This window comes from Alexandromys fortis, unplaced genomic scaffold (genome assembly GCF_014885135.2).
Source record: "Alexandromys fortis isolate MF-2015 unplaced genomic scaffold, M_Fortis_MF-2015_v1.1 scaffold_121, whole genome shotgun sequence".
NCBI classification, from domain to species: domain Eukaryota; kingdom Metazoa; phylum Chordata; class Mammalia; order Rodentia; family Cricetidae; genus Alexandromys; species Alexandromys fortis.
In genome coordinates, this window is record NW_026068037.1 from 624,730 (window position 1) to 643,601 (window position 18,872).

Consider the following 18,872-nt stretch of genomic DNA (forward strand, 5'->3'; position numbering starts at 1 on the left):
ACCAATGTGAGAATTCTGCCGAAATCTGCCAACTTCTAAGTATTGTATCTATTTGAATTATATATTCAGGAACTTGGAAATAACCATAGAATGAATTGGGTAACGTCGCTGGACCTACTGTGTGAGTAGAACTTCAACAAAAGTTCCATTAATCGCCTGGAATCATAGCCTTATTTTAACTGGAGGGCTACAATGTTTCTTGGGATCTCCCGGAATAGGCCTTAATTCAGAACCAGTATCTAACAGACCCCCATAAGTCTGTTCCCTTTCCACCAGGGTAGTTACCTTGCAAAAGGCCATAGGTCCCTTTGGGGGGAAACTACAGAAAAGCTAGCAGTAAAAGTTGGATGTTTATATCCAGGTTCTTAGGGAACCTGTTCATCCTCTTAAGGGGTTTTGGCTCTACAAAGTGAGTTGAGTCTTGACACTGATTCACGGGCTGAGGTTTCTTTCTGCCACGTACCGTGTAGCCTTTCATTTGAGAATTGTTCTCATACAGAAAGCAAAAATTCAGTAGGCTTATCTACTTCATGTCTGGAAACACCATGATTAGCCAGCACCAGAGGTCCATATGAGTCATGCCACCATAAAATCACTTTGCCTAGGCTGACATGATAGGTTAGGCGATTATGGATTTTGCTTCATCTGTGCTGCCCATTATAACTATAACCTGGCCATTAGGCGATTCAGTGCTGCCACCTGGCCCCTGCTACCCCAGGGCCCAAGTGTAAAACACTGCACGTAATTCATCCAACCAAGCAGCATCTTCAGCCCTCGGGTCTGGCGCATGGAGACGGTGACAGCAGCTCCTCCAGTGTCCTGTACCCTCACCGTTAGGATAAGTGAAGGCCTGTTTTCTGGACCTCCCATTGTGGAGGACGAGGTTTTACACAGCATCCCCTCCCGCATTGCAATTTCCCTGAGTCTTAAAACCCCTTCAAAACTAGGCCAAGAGACATTGGGCATCTCAAAGCTGTCAGGTTCGGTAGGATCTTCCCACACACGTCCATCTTAATACAAGATCGCACTCCTTACCAATTGATGTCCTTGCTTCAATCACCAACACCCTCCTAGGCTAGGACTTGAATTTTCACTGTGATTGAGCCAAGAAAATGAGTACAGGTTGCTCTGTGCAATTAACGGATGACCACATATGGGAAGCAGGTGTTGTGAGGTGGGAGGAGTGACAGATCTGCCATCCAGTCCGGCTGTAAAATTCTCAGCTTCCTTTACTGCCATTGGTGACTTGCCAGGATGGGATCTAGGGGGAGACAGACAGAGGAGAGCCTATCAGAAACCAGAGACTAGACTGCTCGCCCAGAATGCTTTGAAAGAAGGGGTGGGAGTCCGTGTCCACACTATAAAAACCTTCATGCCCTGCCTCTGCTCTGGACACTTGTTAGGGTGTCCTTTCTGTTGGTCCTTATGTTAAAAGGGGGGGAGGGGTGGGAAGCTCTCTTCAGTACTGGAGCCCCAGAAGAGAACTGGGGAAGGTGTGGAAAACCTGCAGCTAGAAAACTGTCAGTTATCTTCCTGGGTGACTTTTTAAAGGGGCCACTGTCGTTGCCCCATGTCTGGCTAGCCCTGCTAGCCTGTCTGCTGTTGGCGCTTAGCACACTTTTTCTGGGTTTTCTGGAAATCCTGTCTCTGCCCTTCCTGGGCCTTCCTGGCTGCTTTCAGTCAGGACCATGCTTTCTTCTTAGAACTCCTCTCCACTGGGGAGGGATGCTCAGTCTTTTCCTAGCTAAAAGTTCTGTTCTACCCCACTTGGAACGCCACCTTATCTAAAGAATCTTTCTCTAATACTGAGGAGTCAGAGCCTGAGTGAGCAATCTAGAATATTCACAGCAGCTTTGAGCTTTCCTAGTTAAAGAAATCAGATAAGACCTCACTCAATAGGGGTAAAATAGTGGTGGGCCTGAGGAGGTGGGGGGGCTTAGTGTCAATTCCCGAAGAAGCAAATATCCCAAGTTCCTTCAGTAGTAAGCTTTCCTACGACTGGACAAGTTCCTCTACTTGTTAAGAGGCAGGGCTGGATTCAGACGCCAGGTGTTTAGGGACAATGACTTCTTTCTTAGGCTTTCTGGCACATGTCCCACACAACTGAGAAGCAACTGGCACTTGATAGGGATGGGGGCTGAAGTCCTTTTGGGGAGGGTTTTTTTGGCCACACCCCAGTTGACCCCACACACATGTCGGCACTAATTGGATGGTCTCAGTAGGTTTTTTCCTTAAAGTAATTTTCAATATTAAGAGATTAACAAAAGTCTCATTATTCTTACATTCATATAAATTAACTATTGAGAAAGTTGTAAGTCCATAATACCTATTCCTAATTGTCACCAAGAGACTCACAGACCAGGTGACTCGGGTCACCATCTCAGCAGTTAGGAAGATGATTTCAGTAGAATTGCTGAGTTTCCAGGCCAGCCTGGGCTACAGTCAATTCCAGGGCAGCCTGGGCTACACAGTGGATTCTAGGTCAGCCAGAGTAAGAAAAGTCTGTTCATGTATGACAATACTATGTTACATATATAGAAAGGATGAGAAAATTCCAATCGGAAGTAACTAGATAGAAAGAAGCCTTTTCCATGCCCTTTTTTTCCCGAGAGAACCTCACTATGTAGTCCAAATGGCTTTGTACTCAAATCTTACTGCCTCAACCTCTCAACTGCTGGAATGCACCGCACCATAGGCTCACAGATTGGGAAACATAGCAAAACCCAGGCCTTATGTACAGAAACTCATTCTGGTATCCAAAAATGTTCTTCCATCCACGTTGGAGCGGCAGCAAGTGCAAAGCGATTGTTTGAATTGTCAAATTTGTGACAAAGCCTTTCCAATATGAAGGTGGGTCACATGATTTTCAAAGATCAACATCTATCACCCGTCTTCCCACTGGTAGACTGTTACCAGAACAGAAGTTACAGCAACATAAGTAGTCTGTATATCTGTATTTGTCAGGGCTCTCAGAATTTCTAGACTGAATCTCTCCCTCCATATATATGAGAATGACTTAGTCTACAGTCCAGCTAATTGAAAACTGGGATGAACAGAACAGCCAAGAATCTGAAAGGCATTTCTTCCCACCTCAAATATCCAGATTAGACTCAGATCTTCAGTTAAAGTTAAGCAAATATAACTCACAGGTGTAACAACCATTTTGGGGTTTTAGTTGATTCCAGATGTAGTCAAATTGACCACCAAGAATAGCTATCACACATGTAAAAATAGTCAGGAACTCCAGTACCCCCAAAGCTGCACCTGATGACCAGAACCCAGTGACATCACTTGCTCAAGACAGCAGGACTAGAACTCCAGGATACCCACTGGGCAGTATACGAGCAGAGACCAAGAGCAATGCATTGTTGTCATATCTTCAGGGCTGCTAGAGACACCACCTTGATCTGCGCTGCAGCTGGGGAGTCCGCCCCCTGCCCCCATCAGGCTGGAGTCTCCCAGGATCCCCAACTTTGAAGCAGAGACTAGCATGAGACTAGACCCCACCTTCAGCTAACATCACACCACTGAGCATCCATGGAGATAAGCTTAGGATCCTAATGAGGAACTTCTGTGTGATAACCCTCAGAATAATAAAATATAACTTCCAATTATACTGACTACATGGACCTAGTCACTTTCTTGCTGGAGACAGAAACTGGATCCCAGAAAATCCTCTTGTATTACCAAGGAAGAACTAGAGAAGTCTTTCAACATGAAAAGACTGTAATATTCCTAGTTTTGGGAGATCTCCCCCTAATTTCTCTTACTTGACATACCTGTAAATAATAAATACAACTCATGGCGAGAAACAAAATTCACGCCTGTACCAACTGAGACTGGAATGCATGATTGAGACAATGCCAGTGGCAGTGGGGTCTGCACACCAGGCCACGTGCACACTCCAAAGTTCAGCTCCTGCTGAGCATGAGAAACTCTTCCCGAAACACACCCGGCATGGTGCTGGTGGCAGTCTCACTGTTCTTTTTCTGCACCCCTTGCACTACCATACACGTGTTGCTTCAGTCACTATCCTGACACCAGCAGGCAGAAAGGCCTCTGTGATGGCCAGGGCGATTTGTTTGAGGTATTCTTGAACTTGGTAGTCTTCTACTGTAGTCTACTATAGATTTCTACAATCCTGGCAAGTTTGCTGAGGTCAAGGACCTGCTTGGTTTTTTTCTTTTTGTCAAAATAGCAGATTTGGTTTAATATTGCAACAACAGAAAACAAACCCAAGCACTACACACCAACAACATACTACAACCCAGGAAAGGGGGCATGCAGAGGCTACAATCATAAGCTAAATCTTTACAGGGGACCACAGGACTGCCATTAACCTATTGTGGCAGTGGCGGTACAAGCAAGTACTATATCTGGAGATGCCAATTCCACCCCAGCAAAACCTTACCATTTTCACACAACAGTAAAAGGCATAGTCACTTAAGAGTATGCAGTCCTCCCAACAAAGAGGTGGACCTGCTGTGTTTTGGTGGCCTCGCTTGCATTTTCCAAGCTGCTAGTACTACAGCAACAAATAAAGAACAAGGCCTTGTGGCTTCTGGATGATCCGGGCACCTTCAAGGGCACAGATATGAATTTCCATCAGTCTCAGTCTTGGCTGCAGTTCCATACCTCACTCCAAGGAGTAGGTAATGGCAGCAGCTACCCAATGGCAGCAGCTACCCACACCTGAGATTCCCTTGATCCTTGGGCCTTATTTAGGACCCTGTTTTTGTGAACACACGCGGGGCACGCATGTTGTCCTCCAGGTGTGGGGGCAGAAAGGTGCAGGCTGGCAGCAGGAAGAGGCCAATCACTTTCCCCTTCTCAGGTACCCAGGCTTGTTCAGCGTGGAACTGCAGCCAAACCCAACCTCTTGAGTCTGAAGGAAGGTTTCTTCCGTAGACCACACACCAGTTCCCCATAGGTCTCGAGTGTTGTAGTGAACTGCAGGGCCTCGTTCTTGTTGGTCTCTTGGTCCAAAATTGCAGCCAATGCTAACACTGCCTCAGAAGCAGTTGTGGTTACAACGGTCGTGCTGACTTCTTCATAGAGGACAGGAGGTTCAGAAAGGGCGGGCATCTCTTCCTCGGGTACAGATACCATTTCAAGAGGAGCTATCACCTGAGGACAAGACTCTTGTTCCTACCCAATCTCCATCTTCATTCTTTTCCGACGTGTCTTCACCCTGGCCTCTTTTGGTGTGTGTGTCAGGAATGTTCTCTAATTCAGGCATTTGTTTGGAGAAAGAACTTGCTAAGTCTCTAATTTATAGCCTTTGCTGCTCAGCTTCTTGCACCATTCCTGCAAAATGTCTCAGAATTGTGTTCACTGGGGGCTGATAATCCAGTAGAGGAGGTACTGGTATTTTCCTAGGAGTGGGTTTTGGAGTCTCGGCATCTCCTGCTTTCTCATTTGATTTACAGGATGGAGGATGGACAAGTATGTGGCTGCCAGGTTGGAGGTTCAGCTCGTTACCCTCCTTGTTGCGGAGCTGCCCTGCCTTCCACTTGTCCACTTATCCATGTTTTGATCCTTGAGGTGTTTCTGATTGACTTCTCAAGTTACCTCTTCTGGGATGTACACCCACTTTTGGTGGTGATCTAACTGGGTCTATTTCCTGTTAATACCCAACAGTGGATGGCCATCAGGGACATACTTGCAAAACGAAGTGCTGTAAATTTCAGAATTGCCTCTTGCTCCATTCCAACTCTATTCTTGGTTCTGACTCACTAGTGCTGGGTGCTCCTGGCCTACCTGGATGAGTTTGAGCAGGGTCCTGTAGGAGTCTGGATCCCCAGGCCTGTCTTTGACACTTGGCTCTGAATCATGGGTGTGATCCTGCTATATTACCATTTTCTCAGAGCTCAAACTGTTCTCAGACATGATTTGTCAATGTCACTATCGCTTTCTGTTCCACTGGGATTCACTTTATTGGACTAAGGCTGTCCTTAAACTCATAGCTCTGACAATGTCTATTTAGGTCTGCCACTAAATTCATTTCTACCATGCCTCACTGGGGACCAAACTTTGTTGTACTATCACTATTTTTAATAACATAAGGGAAATTTGCCTAGTATGTCTTTATACTAAGCTCACAACACTGCTTGTACTTGACTTGGTTCAAGTACAGGGAACAGGTTGGACATCAAATAGCTGTTTTTTTTTCCACAGGACCAATGTGTCTAGCCCATAGGACTCAAGGACCCAGTTATCTGAGTGACAAGTCTATCGAGGAAGGCCATTGACTGAGGTAGTGAGTTTTTATCTACATGAAGTGTAAAGTAGCAGCACTCAAAATGTGCCTGCATGTTTAGGTTACACCATAGCTGCACTTGACCATTTATGGTGATGGTGCTGTCCTCCCTCAGCTGCCACCCCTTCTGGGTAACAGCACCAATCTCTTCCTGCAAGACTCACTGGGTATTGAAGAGTCCACTGCTTTGGGTAGAGAAGTTTTTAGGTCGTCCAGTGGTATAATAGAGCAACCCAGCATGGAAGCCCTGATTGTGAACACAATTCAAAAGATGCTTCCTCCACTTTAAATGCTCATGTTTAGGTTGGGCACTGTTGGAGATACACCGGGTAGCAGCCTAAATTTTGTTCAGAGAATGCAGCATCTCAGGAGGTTTGGCTTGTGACCACTGGGCCACTTTTGGCATTGGGTGTTGGGTAGATGGGAGGCAGAAGTGGTTGTATGAAGGGAGAGTGGACCCAGACATCATCGGGCAGTTTGGCAATTGCCAAAGGCTCTCAGATTGCTCTGCACAAAAGATTCTCCAGGTTAGGTTCCAAGGTTGAAGGCTGTGCAACTCATGATCTTTTGGGTGTCTAAATAAGCAGGTAATTTGTTAGGCAACTTTTACTTACCAAGTGGAATATCTCCATGTTTTGAGTTATGGAGGTTAATACCAATGATTATGCTAATGACAGTGAAGGATTTACTCTTCCTCCCAAGACCACTTTTTAAAGAATAAGCTTAATGATCTATGTTATCGATAACATACACGTGGAATCTCTTGTCAATGTGTTAGTGACTTGTGTGCTTTTCAACTTTCATCGGGCAGAAGTCAGAGCAGAGGCTAGTCTGGACTACATGGAGAAACTGCCTCAAAATATCTATGCATTTAGCATATACTTGTAAATGCTTATTACAAAGTTAACTTGTGGGGGGAACCCCTGCAGATTTTTTAGAGTCTCACTTTATTAAACTAATGGCAATCCTTCTACCACCGTGTTGGGATTATAGATATGAGCCACCACCCCCAGGAAGTCAATTTTCCTTTTTAAGCCTTTATTTTCTAAAGTCAATGAATTTCTTAAGGGATTTTTAATGTGATTTCTTTTCACTGTCTGGCCTTTATTTAATATGCTAGGTTACATAAGGCCAGCCCCTGCAGAATTTCTGACTCTGGTGTCTAGTCATCAGCTGTAATCACACCACTCTGGGGACAAAAGTGAGCAGTTCACTGACCATTCCTGGCCAGTCTGGGCTACATGGAGTTAGACTCCATATCAGAGAAGAGAACCAATTGGATGTGATAGGCATGTGTCGGGTGTTCAAGACAACAGGCCCTCTCGCTTATAATAAAGCAGTTGGCAGCTGGACTACTGTGAACCCCAGTTCTGAGTGGCAAAGCAACTCCTATCTGAGAAACCAGGCCAAGATCTAGAAGCTCTGGGCAATGACATCTGTAGGAACTACACCTGTGCCTGCCGCTCCACGACTGGTCCTTACAACCCGCAAAGCCACAGCTTGCTTCGGTGACCCTCAGATGGCCCACGGAAGCATGCAGTGCCAGATAGAGACAACAGTCAGGCTAGCTCAAAGTAGCGGATGTCCCCAGAAAACTCTAAATGCATTAACAGTTTTCTGGCTGTGGCCTGTGCATCTGTACCCCCAGATCTCCCTTCCACCATAGATCCTGAAGTGTCCTGAGCTCAGACCTACAAAGTTACCTCTTTGCTCCTATACCAATGTCTTAAAGATCAAGAATCTTAATTTTTTCATTTCACATACCAACCCCAGTCCCCTCTCCCTCCCCTCCTCCCTTTCCTTCCCCTACCATTCCTACCCCTATTCCTTTCTTAGGGGTAAGACTTCCCTTGGAGTTAATCAGTCCGGCAAGCCAAGTTGAGGTAGTACCAGGCTCCTCCTGTATCAAGTCTGAGCACAGTATCCCATCATAGGGAATGGGCTCTAAAAAGCCAGTTCACTTACACAGGATAAGTCCTGGTCCCCCTGCCAGGAGCACCACAAACAAAGCCACAGCCACACAGTCGCCCACATGCAGAGGGCCTACTTTGGCCCTGTGCAGGTTCCCCAGGTGACACTCAAGAGTCTGAGCTCTCACTAGCTCAGGTCAGCTGTCTCTGGTTTTCCCCATCATGATTTTAACTTCACCCCCAGCTCCTCCCTCTCCAACTGAACTCCAGGAGCTCAGCCAGCCCAGTGATTGGCATGAATCACTGCATCTGCTTCCATCAGTTACTAGATGTAGGTTGTAGGATGATGATTAAGAGTAGTCACCAATCTGATTACAAGGGCAGGCCCATTCAGGTCCATTCTCCACTATCGCCAGAAGTCTTAGCTGGGGTCATCCTTGTGGATTCCTGGGAATTTTGCTTACCACCAGGTTCTAGGATAACAATTAGTAGTCACGAATCTGATTACAAGGGCAGGTCTGTTCAGATGCTTTCTCCACTATCGCCAGGAGTCTTAGCTGGGGTCATCTTGTAGATTCCTGGGAATTTTGCTTTCCACCAGGTTTCCTTTCTAACTCCACAATCCTGTACCAAGATCTTGATGCCTCTCCCAACGAAACCATCTCGATCCCTCAGGTTCCTATCTGCATCTCCTCCCTTCTATGTCCCTCTCCCAGTTTACCCAGGAGATCTAGTTCCCCTTCTTGGGGTCCTCTATGTGTGCCCCTCTCAGGTCATCCTTTTTACCTAGCTTCTCTGGGATTGTGGGATTGTAGCATGGTTATCTCTTTGATTTTTGTCTAATATCCTGAGTGACGAAAAATAACCCAGGAGAAGGGCTCAGTGACATCATGATCTAGAGAGGTATCTAATCCACAAAGTTAATGAATAGCTATTCATGGATGGCAGCTGTACCCAAAAATTTTCTGGCTGGGATTGCTTGATCCAGATGTACAGTGGCCTTATTCGGGTCCTTCTGTTTTCAGAAGGAAGTCAGCCTTCAGACACAAGGTCATCAGAGGGGACAACCCTCATGCATGATTCTTTTAGGCTCCTTTGGAGTATGGAGTTAATATTTTCCAGAACCTTCAGTGAGATGACTTGAGCTGTCCTGCAGCAGGAGTCAAATGGGGCGAGGGGACTGCAAGGTGTCTTCATGTGTCCTCAGCTGAAGAGAACTAAAGTGTGGGAATAGGAGCCACAGCTGGTCGCTAAGGGACCTGCATTGAGTGTTTTCCTTATGGCTGTTTTAAGACCTCTTTGCCCTTGAGTCAGCCCAGAGCCTTGTCTTGGGAAAGACTGAGAAGAGAAGCTCTCCTGGGGAGAATGGCTTATACCCTGGGAGGGAGTTCTGGAGACCTTGTTGGCCACCCTTGAGTGGAGAAGATAACGTATAGAGCCAGCCTGACCTGCAGCTGTGGTGCCTCCATCCTCGTGTCCTGTGGATTGGATATTCTTTGCTCAGCTTTTCCTGAGCTCCAGCTCTCCCTGGAAATTGCAGTGACTTGGGTTCTGGGTGCAGATTCAACACAAGAGCCAAAGCAAATCCAGATCCAACAGGGACCAGAGGGCTGTGTGGTGTCAGGGTCAACAAATGTCGCAAGCCAGCACATGTGGTTCTGAGTCAAAAGCAGGGCTACAGGTCGGGGGACAGGTACCTGCTCTTGGTCCCTTGAGTGGGACTGGCTCAGAAGCCTGTGCCTTCAGGGGGCAGAGGCTCAGTGTTAATGAACTAAAACAGGTAAACCTTAGACCTTTTGTGGGAATTAGACGCCAGCTGGTGTAGATTCATCTCCTCTGAACCTGATGAGAGGGACTTGGATGAAAATGCTGAGGTTCAAGCATTTCAGGTTTTAGGGTCAGTCACAGGAGATGTACAATAGATCAAGGACAGTTTGCTTAAGAATAGAAATCCCTTTTCTCGTGTTACTTTCCTAACTCTATCCTGTGTTATGAGAGCTAAAGGGCTGGAGCTCACCTACAGGGTTCCTGCATCTGGCTGTCTCCAGATCTGACCTTTAGGCTGGCATGTGGGCCTTAGTAGAACTGTTTTGTTTCCATAGTGTTGAATGGAAAGAGCTTTCACCCTAGCTGTTTATCTAGTTGTGATCAAAGAGTAAGATTAATTTTAATCAGTGGGTTAAATCTAAGGCCCAGTGTGTGGGGTCTTGGTAGCTGAGCTGGTTGGTCCAGGAACTAGGGCAGACCCAGCCCACTGTAACTCCTCCATCTGATACCCTGCTGGAGTGCAGGAAGACTGGTCCTGTATCCCATGACTGGGGATAACTGGATATCCAAGAGGAGCTTAGGTGAACTCAGGATGAGGGTGTGCCAGAAGCTTGAAATGACCAGCAAGATATTGTATGAACAATTTGTTTAGGGCTCATTGGACCAAAGGGCATACTTGGGTGACACCCTGAAGCCCCAATGCTATATAGGATCAATGGAGACATATGGGAAGCAGAGGGGTGAGGTTGTTTGCTAGTCATTGTAAATGAGTTGTGAGGGGATTTCCCTTGGGGATATTTCAGTGGTGACAGGAGGATAGTGTCTCAGGAATCAGTAGGATTGGGATGCATGATGTGGAACTGTCTAATGTTAAAATAGTAAAGAATTCTCAAATTTTGTGCAAGGACAGGATGTCTTCATGTTTGTAGTGGACACTACCGAATACAGCATGTCTTTGTTTTACAGGGAAATACGAGGCTCATTTGACCTTCAGGGTATCTGAAGCCTAGGAAGTCAACCCTTAGATGATTCATCTGAGGTTTGTTTTAGAAAAATGTACTTTTAGCTCAGGGAAGGTGAATTTAAGTAGCCAAGATCCATAGGATCCCCAAATAATGCTGTTGGTCTGCCAACTTCCTGGGGAGTGGTTGGGGGGCTCTGGACATGGAAAGACCTCCCCTTAAAGAGCTGACTGTTGAAGAGATGCTCAGACATTTCAACAGAACCTCCTTCAAGGGTTTTCACTGAACACCAGGAGTCAAATACGAAGTAGCAATGCAGAATGTCCCGAATGGGGCCACAACTCCACATGAGGCCATTGTGCAAATCCAGTGTTGGTGCTCAGTCCTCAGCTCCAAAGCTAATGATCTGAGGGGCAAGTATAGGAACTATTAGGGGAGGGATGAACTACAGATACCACAAACTGTGGCCTCTTTAGAAATTTCTAGAAACTCAGCCCACCCTTTGGGAAACTTGCTCACCTGAATCATGATCTGTTCCATGTTGTAGGGAAGAATGATTTTGGGCACACTGCCCACCCTTTCCTAGACCTAATTTTCCTTACCACTGGTTATATGCTCCACCAGGTCCTGTGAAGGACAGGTAATGAGACTGGTAATGTGGCAGAGCTAATGGTAGGTAAATCATAGTTGGGAATATGAGTGTTTAGATACCATGGTGAGATGCTTGTTCCCAATCTCCTTGTAAGTGTTCATGGGGGCCATTAAGCATGCCTGTAAGAAGTCCTCCAAGGCAAATGGAGGTGTGTAGCCTTTCTTAGATGCAGTAGGGGGAGTGGGCTGTGTCCCGCTGCCCAGCTAGCTTAGCCCCGAAATAATTACACAGAAATTGTATAAATTGTTGCCTGGCCCACTGTCTCTAGCCTCTTATTGGCTAATCCTCACATCTTAATTCAACCTATTTCTAAAACTGTCACCACGAGGTCATGGCTTAACTTGGAAAAGTTCCTAACCAGCGTCAGTCCCAGCCTGGAGAATCATGGCATCTGCCACACTTCCCTTCTTCCCAGCATCCTGTTCTGTCTACTCAGCCCACCTGTCCCATCGAACGGCCAAGGCAGCTTCTTTATTCAACCAATGAAATCAACACAAAGCAGAAGGACCTCCAACACCACTTAGAGACCATGGTTGAGGCGTAGGCTCCAGATGGGAAGTGTGAAGAACCTGCCACTCCTTCCTCTGCATCCACTGAGGTGGAGCCACTGAGGTGGAGCCTATCTGCTGTTAGTGGAGTCAACCCTGCTGTCTTCTGTCTACTTGAACAACTGTTAATGCCTAGAATTCTGCCCTTTCTTGGATGATTGCTCAGGCTAAGACCTTCAGTGTTAATGCTGTGGATGTAATGGTGAGGCACTGCCTTGTTCTACAGGAGGAGGTATGGATTAAGGATGACAAAGCATGAGTTTCATATATACTGGTCTAGAGTGGTATCCACTTCAAATTCACTGTCCATTCACAGAACTCAGACACTATAATCAGATGCTAGGAGAGCACTTTCCAGCTGTGTTACATTCATAAAACAATAGCCCAGCAGCCTGACTCCTCCTCTGCCTGCAATCTGGTCCCTGAGTGGAGAGTTGGATAGTCTCCAAGTATATTATCAAAGCTGAAAGTATTAATAATGGTGGCATCGAGGGCTGGAGAGCACTCCGCCACTGGGTAAAAGCAGTTGCCACTCTAGAAAAGGATCTGGTCTCAGCACCTAGATTTTTCCTTACAACAGTAACTCTTGCTCAGTGGATAAAGTGTCCTGGCCTTGGTATAGTGGCAGGGTGGTCCTCAAATCCCATTTTGGTTCTGATCCCATAGCTGGAAACAGTCTCGTCAGATCAAAGATGGGTCTTAGCACTTTGACTTGTCACAAGCTGCCCATTGTCCAGAGCTGGTCCAATTGGCTAGGAGTTATCCTCTGCATTCTGATTTTGTTAATGGATAGAAATAGTCAGAACTCAGGATATCAAATAGAATGTGTGACATGTGGGAAAATACAATTCAATGACGCCACTGAACAGAGGCAGAGCAGGGTCAGATGGGTAGGAAAAAACTTCTGTATTCACTCTTGGCACATCGGCCTTACTGCCTATCCTCGTGTTCATCTCTATGGGAGCCCTTCAAAATAATTTCTTATATACTGTTTGGAACATTTTTCTTTAAGGTCTTATATGTAGACATGTGTCTGGGGACAGGCATGTGACCTGAGAGGCCAGAGATTTCGGGTCCACCTAGAACTCAAGCTGTAGGGTGGATAAGCCATATGCTATAGGAACTAGGATCCTACCTTGGGTCCTCTAAGAGTACTGTATTCTGTATCTTTTTGAGACACCATCTACTCCTGTTGAAGGAGCTTCCTCATGTAGGAACGATCTCAGAACTGACCATTGGCTATTCCTAATTCTCCTCTCCGGGATTACGGATGTGGTTCTGAGTCCTAACGTTCTAATCACAAATGTTCTTGGCCCTGACAAGCCCATTTCTTGAAGATCTCAAGTCATCTTACTCCACATCTAAGACAGCTCTTATTCCAGAGACTCCCCAGTATCCTTAGGACTCATAGTCTCGTCTCCTCAGAGCCCTGGAGATGCCCCCGCCGTCTTCTCACTTGAGTCCTGGTTGAAGGCCTTCACACTGAGATGGGTGAAGCTGGAGGAGGGTACAGGCAAGATGGGGAGATTTCTGAAGACTCAGTGTCATGGCAGGGACTGGAGAGATGGCTCAGAGGTTAAGAGCACTGGCTGCTCTTCCAGAGGTCCTGAGTTCAATTCCCAGCAACCACATGGTGGCCCACAACCATCTGTACTGAGATCTGGCACCCCCCTCTGGTGTGCGGGCATACATCGAGGCAGAATGTTGTATACATAATAAATAAATCTTTAAAAAAAAGTGTCATGGCACCAGAGAAGCCAGGACAGATTGCACGCTCACAGCCTAGGGCACAAGTTATCTTCTGGCTGGCAGTCAGCACCACTATCCACCCACCGTTGGATTGGCCGAGAGGCAGTGGCCCTGTTTTAAGGGCTGTTCATGGACTTGAGTATCTGTGCAGGCTGCAGGGAGGACGTCTCCTGCAGGTGCCTCTTCTGAAACAAAGGGGCTTCTAGAACCTTTGAAGTCAGGATAATTAGCCTTCATCCTCATCTGCTTTTCATCTGCAGTTTGGTTATCAGAAGACATTCTGACATTTTTGCTCTGTATCACTCATGGTTCCATTATTTTGTGCTTGGCATTAGACCTAGAGCCTCCTGCAAGCGAGGCAAGCTCTCCTCTACTGATCTGCAGGCCCCCACTGTACCGTGCTAAGTGCTCTTTTGTTATCTGCTTGTGTCCTTCCATCCAGCCCAGGGTCAGAACTGTGCCGATTCCTAAACTCTGAATTGGATCTTGGCTTTGGATGGCATTTCCCTGCACTTTCCTTCCCTTCAGTCCTGGGCAGGGATATCTAAGTCACAGTCACAGAGGCCACAGGAGCCCCCTGGAGCCCCCTGAACAGTCAGTTCCTTCTAACCAGGCGTGATGGCACACAATCTTAATCCCAGCACTCAGGAGGCAGAAGCAGGTGGATCCCTGAGTTCAAGGCCAGCCTGGACTACAGAGCTAGTTCCAGGACAGTTCCAGGACCAGGACTATCTATAGCATTAGAGACCCTGTCTCAAAAGCAAATGAAACCTAGAATCTTCCAAAGCCTGACATTAGTGCCAGGTGCTGCTGCCTCTGTCTTCAGCAGGTGGGTGGGAGACCTCAGCCAGTGCCAGCTGGCTACTCCCTCGGGGTTGTCTGTTTTCCTGTGATCATCAATTAGCTGGAAATCTCAGGGATCTATGGCAGCCTCACACCTGTGCTGCTCAAGCCCTGCAGGAGTCAGCAAGCATTGGGATTGGGCTCCAGCATGTGCAGGTTTGGCGCCTCTTGCTGGCTTTGATTCTGTTCTCATCCATAGAGTGGAGCTACTGTGTTTGAATACCAGGTGCTGCATGTGTGTTCACATGTGTAAGTGGGCTGCACACACACCAGGCTGGAATACCTTGTGCTGCGTGTGTGTTCACATGTAAAGGTGGGCTGTGCACACACCAGGCTGGACCACTCAGCAATCAGTTGTCTCTTAGCCTGGCAGATGAGGACAATCACTTCTCACTGCCTGGCCTGGCGCTTGGGGTGTTCAGATAATCTGAGCAGTTGTCGGGTACTGCATATCGTGCAGAGAGGTTGCCCTATCTGCTGGACCCCAGAAGACTTTTACCCCCATCACCTGCACACCAGAAGGCTATAGTTTTGCCTGTGCTGGTGACATATTGTAAGAGAAAGCCTGTGGTCTTGTTATCTGGGGAGAAGTCCTGAGGTCCCAGGAGACTTCAAATGTCACACTGGGAAAGGGGACTGGATGGGGACCGAGGTGTTGTACTCAAGGACTCTGCCCGCCAGGTTCTCTCTCCACATATATTGTAATACTCCCCCGTCATTTGGAATTCGGTTGCAGTGAAGTGAGATGGGGGGAAGGACAGCTGGCTATTTCCGGTGAGCAGACAGGCTCTGAGCAGTGTAGCAGCGGGAAACAGGTTCTTGAAATAACACAGCAACCACACAGGTCCCTGTTGCCCCTAGAGAGTATGCCTTCAGATGAGTGGTCAGCAGCTGAGGATGAAGGCCAACTGTCCCGCCTCCTCAGGAGATCGAGAGACTCCCCCGTTTGTCCCTGTGGGCAAGTACCTGCCTTGACGGTCGGTCCTTGGAAAACCATAAGAAGGAGCTCAGCCTCTCTGGGGTGACTGCCCGTGTGCATGCATTCTGATTCTCTGAAGCGTGCCCTTCAGAGCAGCATGCGCTGAGCTTGGGGAATACTTTCTAGATCACACGCCAGTGGATTTTAGCTATCCTTTTATTGAGTTTTACACACTTCATCACAGGCCTGTCTCATGTTTTTATATTTACTGCTTTATTTTGGGAGGGGCTGTTGCAAACATGCCACAAGCATGTGGAGGTCAAAGGACAGCTTTTGGAAACTGGTTCTCTTCTTCCACTACGTGGGCTCCAGGGGTCAAACCTAGAACATCCGGCTTGGCAGCAAGCACCTTGGTCTTCTGGGACATCTTGTCAGTCCCTTGAGGTCCATCTAAAATTATTAGTTCACACCGACCAAACAGAACACCCTGAATAGACTCACATTTCTGACAGAACTGGAGCAACAGGTCAGCATCCTGAGGGTCGGCTAGAACTGCCTGTCTCTGTTCTGCGCATCACTTGTAAGTCTTGGCGTGTGCTGTTACAGGTTTTCCCTGCATCACTGTCAAGTATGATTGAGAACTTTACTCCTAGGGGGCTGGGATGCAGCTCAGTTGGCAGAGCTGGCCTAGCTTATACAGCGCTAGGCTCAAGTCTTATGGATGAGTGCTATTGTGGCAGGCCACTCTCCAAATCCAGCACTCAGGAAGATCTGAAGTTCAAGGTCAACATCAGAGTAAGATCAAGACCAGCATGAGCCACAAAAGACCCTGCCTCAAAAAAAGGGAGACAACAGAAGGAAAAACAAGCCCCTCAGAGCTATTTGGGCAGATCCCGGTAATGACAGATTAACCTCCATGTCTGTTACACATTAAGGCAGTGTTCTGCAGGAACAGTGTCACTAATGCCAAACAATGAAAGCTCCAGGCTAAATTCAACCTGCAGACCAGAGACACTGGGAACAGAACAGCACTGACTAGAACTCCCAAAGGGATAGAACCTTTTGATCAGGGAAGAGTCAGGTTTTAGCTCTACTTCAGGCCGAAAATGGACGATCCTGCCTCCAGAAATTGACTAATTTTAAATCTTAATGGCACGTTGAGTTAAGCAATGAAAGGTCAGCAAGGCTGCTCAGTGGGCAAAGGTCTCCTACCAATCCATAGGTCTGTGTGCCCCACAGGTTGGAGGGAGGGAACTGATGCTAGAAGCTGACTTCGATACATGCTGTGCTCTGTGGGTCCATGCACACATGGCATAAAATAACTGAATAAACTCCATGGATACCAAAGATTACTTATTCTCTTGACATTCCTTGTGACTAAGAATAGATCAACCACTGCCTTAACTGGTCAAGCATTTGCTATTAGTGTGAACAAGGATGGAGGTCTTCAGAACCCTGAGATAGGTCATCTTAGATCACTGTGTGAACAAGGATGGAGGTCTTCAGAACCCTGAGATAGGTCATCTTAGATCACTGATCTAAGAAGACTTTCATAACCTGAGGGATATGAATGATGCACGTGCTTGTTGAAAGGGATTTGTCTTGCAGAAAAGGACTGAAGAATGAGTGTGCTGGGCCAATAGCTTCATAGTTCCCCAGGCAGCTGACTAGTAGTAAAAATATCACCTCCAGGGCTGTAGCAACTAACTGCCTTCTGGTGTTACAGGGTGTGGAGCCCCTTGTGTGTCCTGGACACCCAGCTAGCTCACACCCGAAATAACCACACAAACTGAATTAAAACAGTTTGGCCATTAGCTCTAACTTATTAGCTATCACATATCAGTATATCCTGTCTCAATTAATCTGTGTATCACCACATGGCTGTGGCTTACCAGAGATTCTAACCAGCATCCATCTCTAGCAGAGGATCCATGGCTTCTCACTCTACTGTTCTTCCCAGCATTCAGTTCTGTCTTCTCCACCTCCCTAAATTCTGCCCTATCATGTTGCAGGAGCTCTTTACACTCCTTCTGCTCTTTCAGCCAATAGCTGCTGAGATACCAGCCCATTGGGGCATGGTCTCTCTCTTTAAAAAACTGCCACTGCCCTCTGCTCACTCTCTGGCTTCCGGCTCTGCTTCTGGTGACTACTTCTTGATTGCACAGAGGGCTGTTGTCTGGGACGGTGATCTGTAAGTTTTTCCCCTTTAAATAAATAACCATTCTTATTAATTCCAAACTGGTATGGGATTGTGACTTACGCCATCACTATCAGACCAAAGCAGTTTCTTTATTCATTAACCAATAAAAGCAACACAAGAACAGAACCTCCTACACCATACTGGGTCTGTGGTATTCATCTTAGTTTTAGAAGCCATCCTAGTGATTCAGGCAGATGATAAGCAGCTCCTACTCCTGGTATATAAATCATGAATAGTACCTGTTGTGGGGCTTTGGCAGGGAGGAAGATAATTTTAGGGACTCCACTCAGGTGCTTCCTACCATGAAATGTGGTTTCTCCAAAGGTTAGGTAAACCAGCAAGTGGTGGCTCAGAGACCACATCTTGGGTTTAAGTTTTATTATTCAATTCCTATAGGTCCAAGAGCTTTTAAGTATTGCTACCATTATGGGTGCCTTCCCAATTAAAGAATTTTAATGAGGAAAGTGTTCATGGCAAAAAGGCTATGGTCCCTTGTCGCCTCATTTCCATACTCATTACCTTATATCAAGGCATTCTGATGTCAGCCTTTTATATCAGTGACAGTTCAGGCTCTTTATCAAACAGCCTATCTGAAGCTGGCATGTGCCTCTCTGTATGTACAGTTACACACACACTCCCTCCAGAAGAACTTATGATAATGTTATTGCTATGATGGGACAAGTCTTTCCTCAGTAGGTCTGTCTCTTTTCCATGTTCTCTGGCTTACCCACGGAAAATGGATTGGGTCCTAACAGACAGCACTCGAGGGAGCACCTGACGATGTTCATCTCGGCTACGCATCAGTGAGCTGCTCAGTGATCGGCCCAAGCAAGATTCCCATAATCCTCCCCACAGCTTGTTCTATCAGGTTCAAGTCTCTGTACCATTTACTTCCATAATGCTGCAATAAAACACCATGACAAGTCATAGTTTATTTGAGATTATACTTCCAGGGACTTAAAGTCCACGAGGGGAGGCCAGCAAGAGCAGAAAGCCCAGGGCTCACAACTTGAAGGTTTTGAAGCCTCAACCTCCCAGCAAAGCTGTACCCCCTAACTTACCT

The 18,872-nt window shown here is 46.8% G+C and overlaps 1 pseudogene; it reads right to left on the minus strand.

Annotated features, from left to right (window-relative positions):
• Positions 1–4,665: 4,665 nt before the first annotated feature.
• On the minus strand, positions 4,666–17,874 carry LOC126515461 (developmental pluripotency-associated protein 4-like; annotated as a pseudogene).
• Positions 17,875–18,872: the final 998 nt, after the last annotated feature.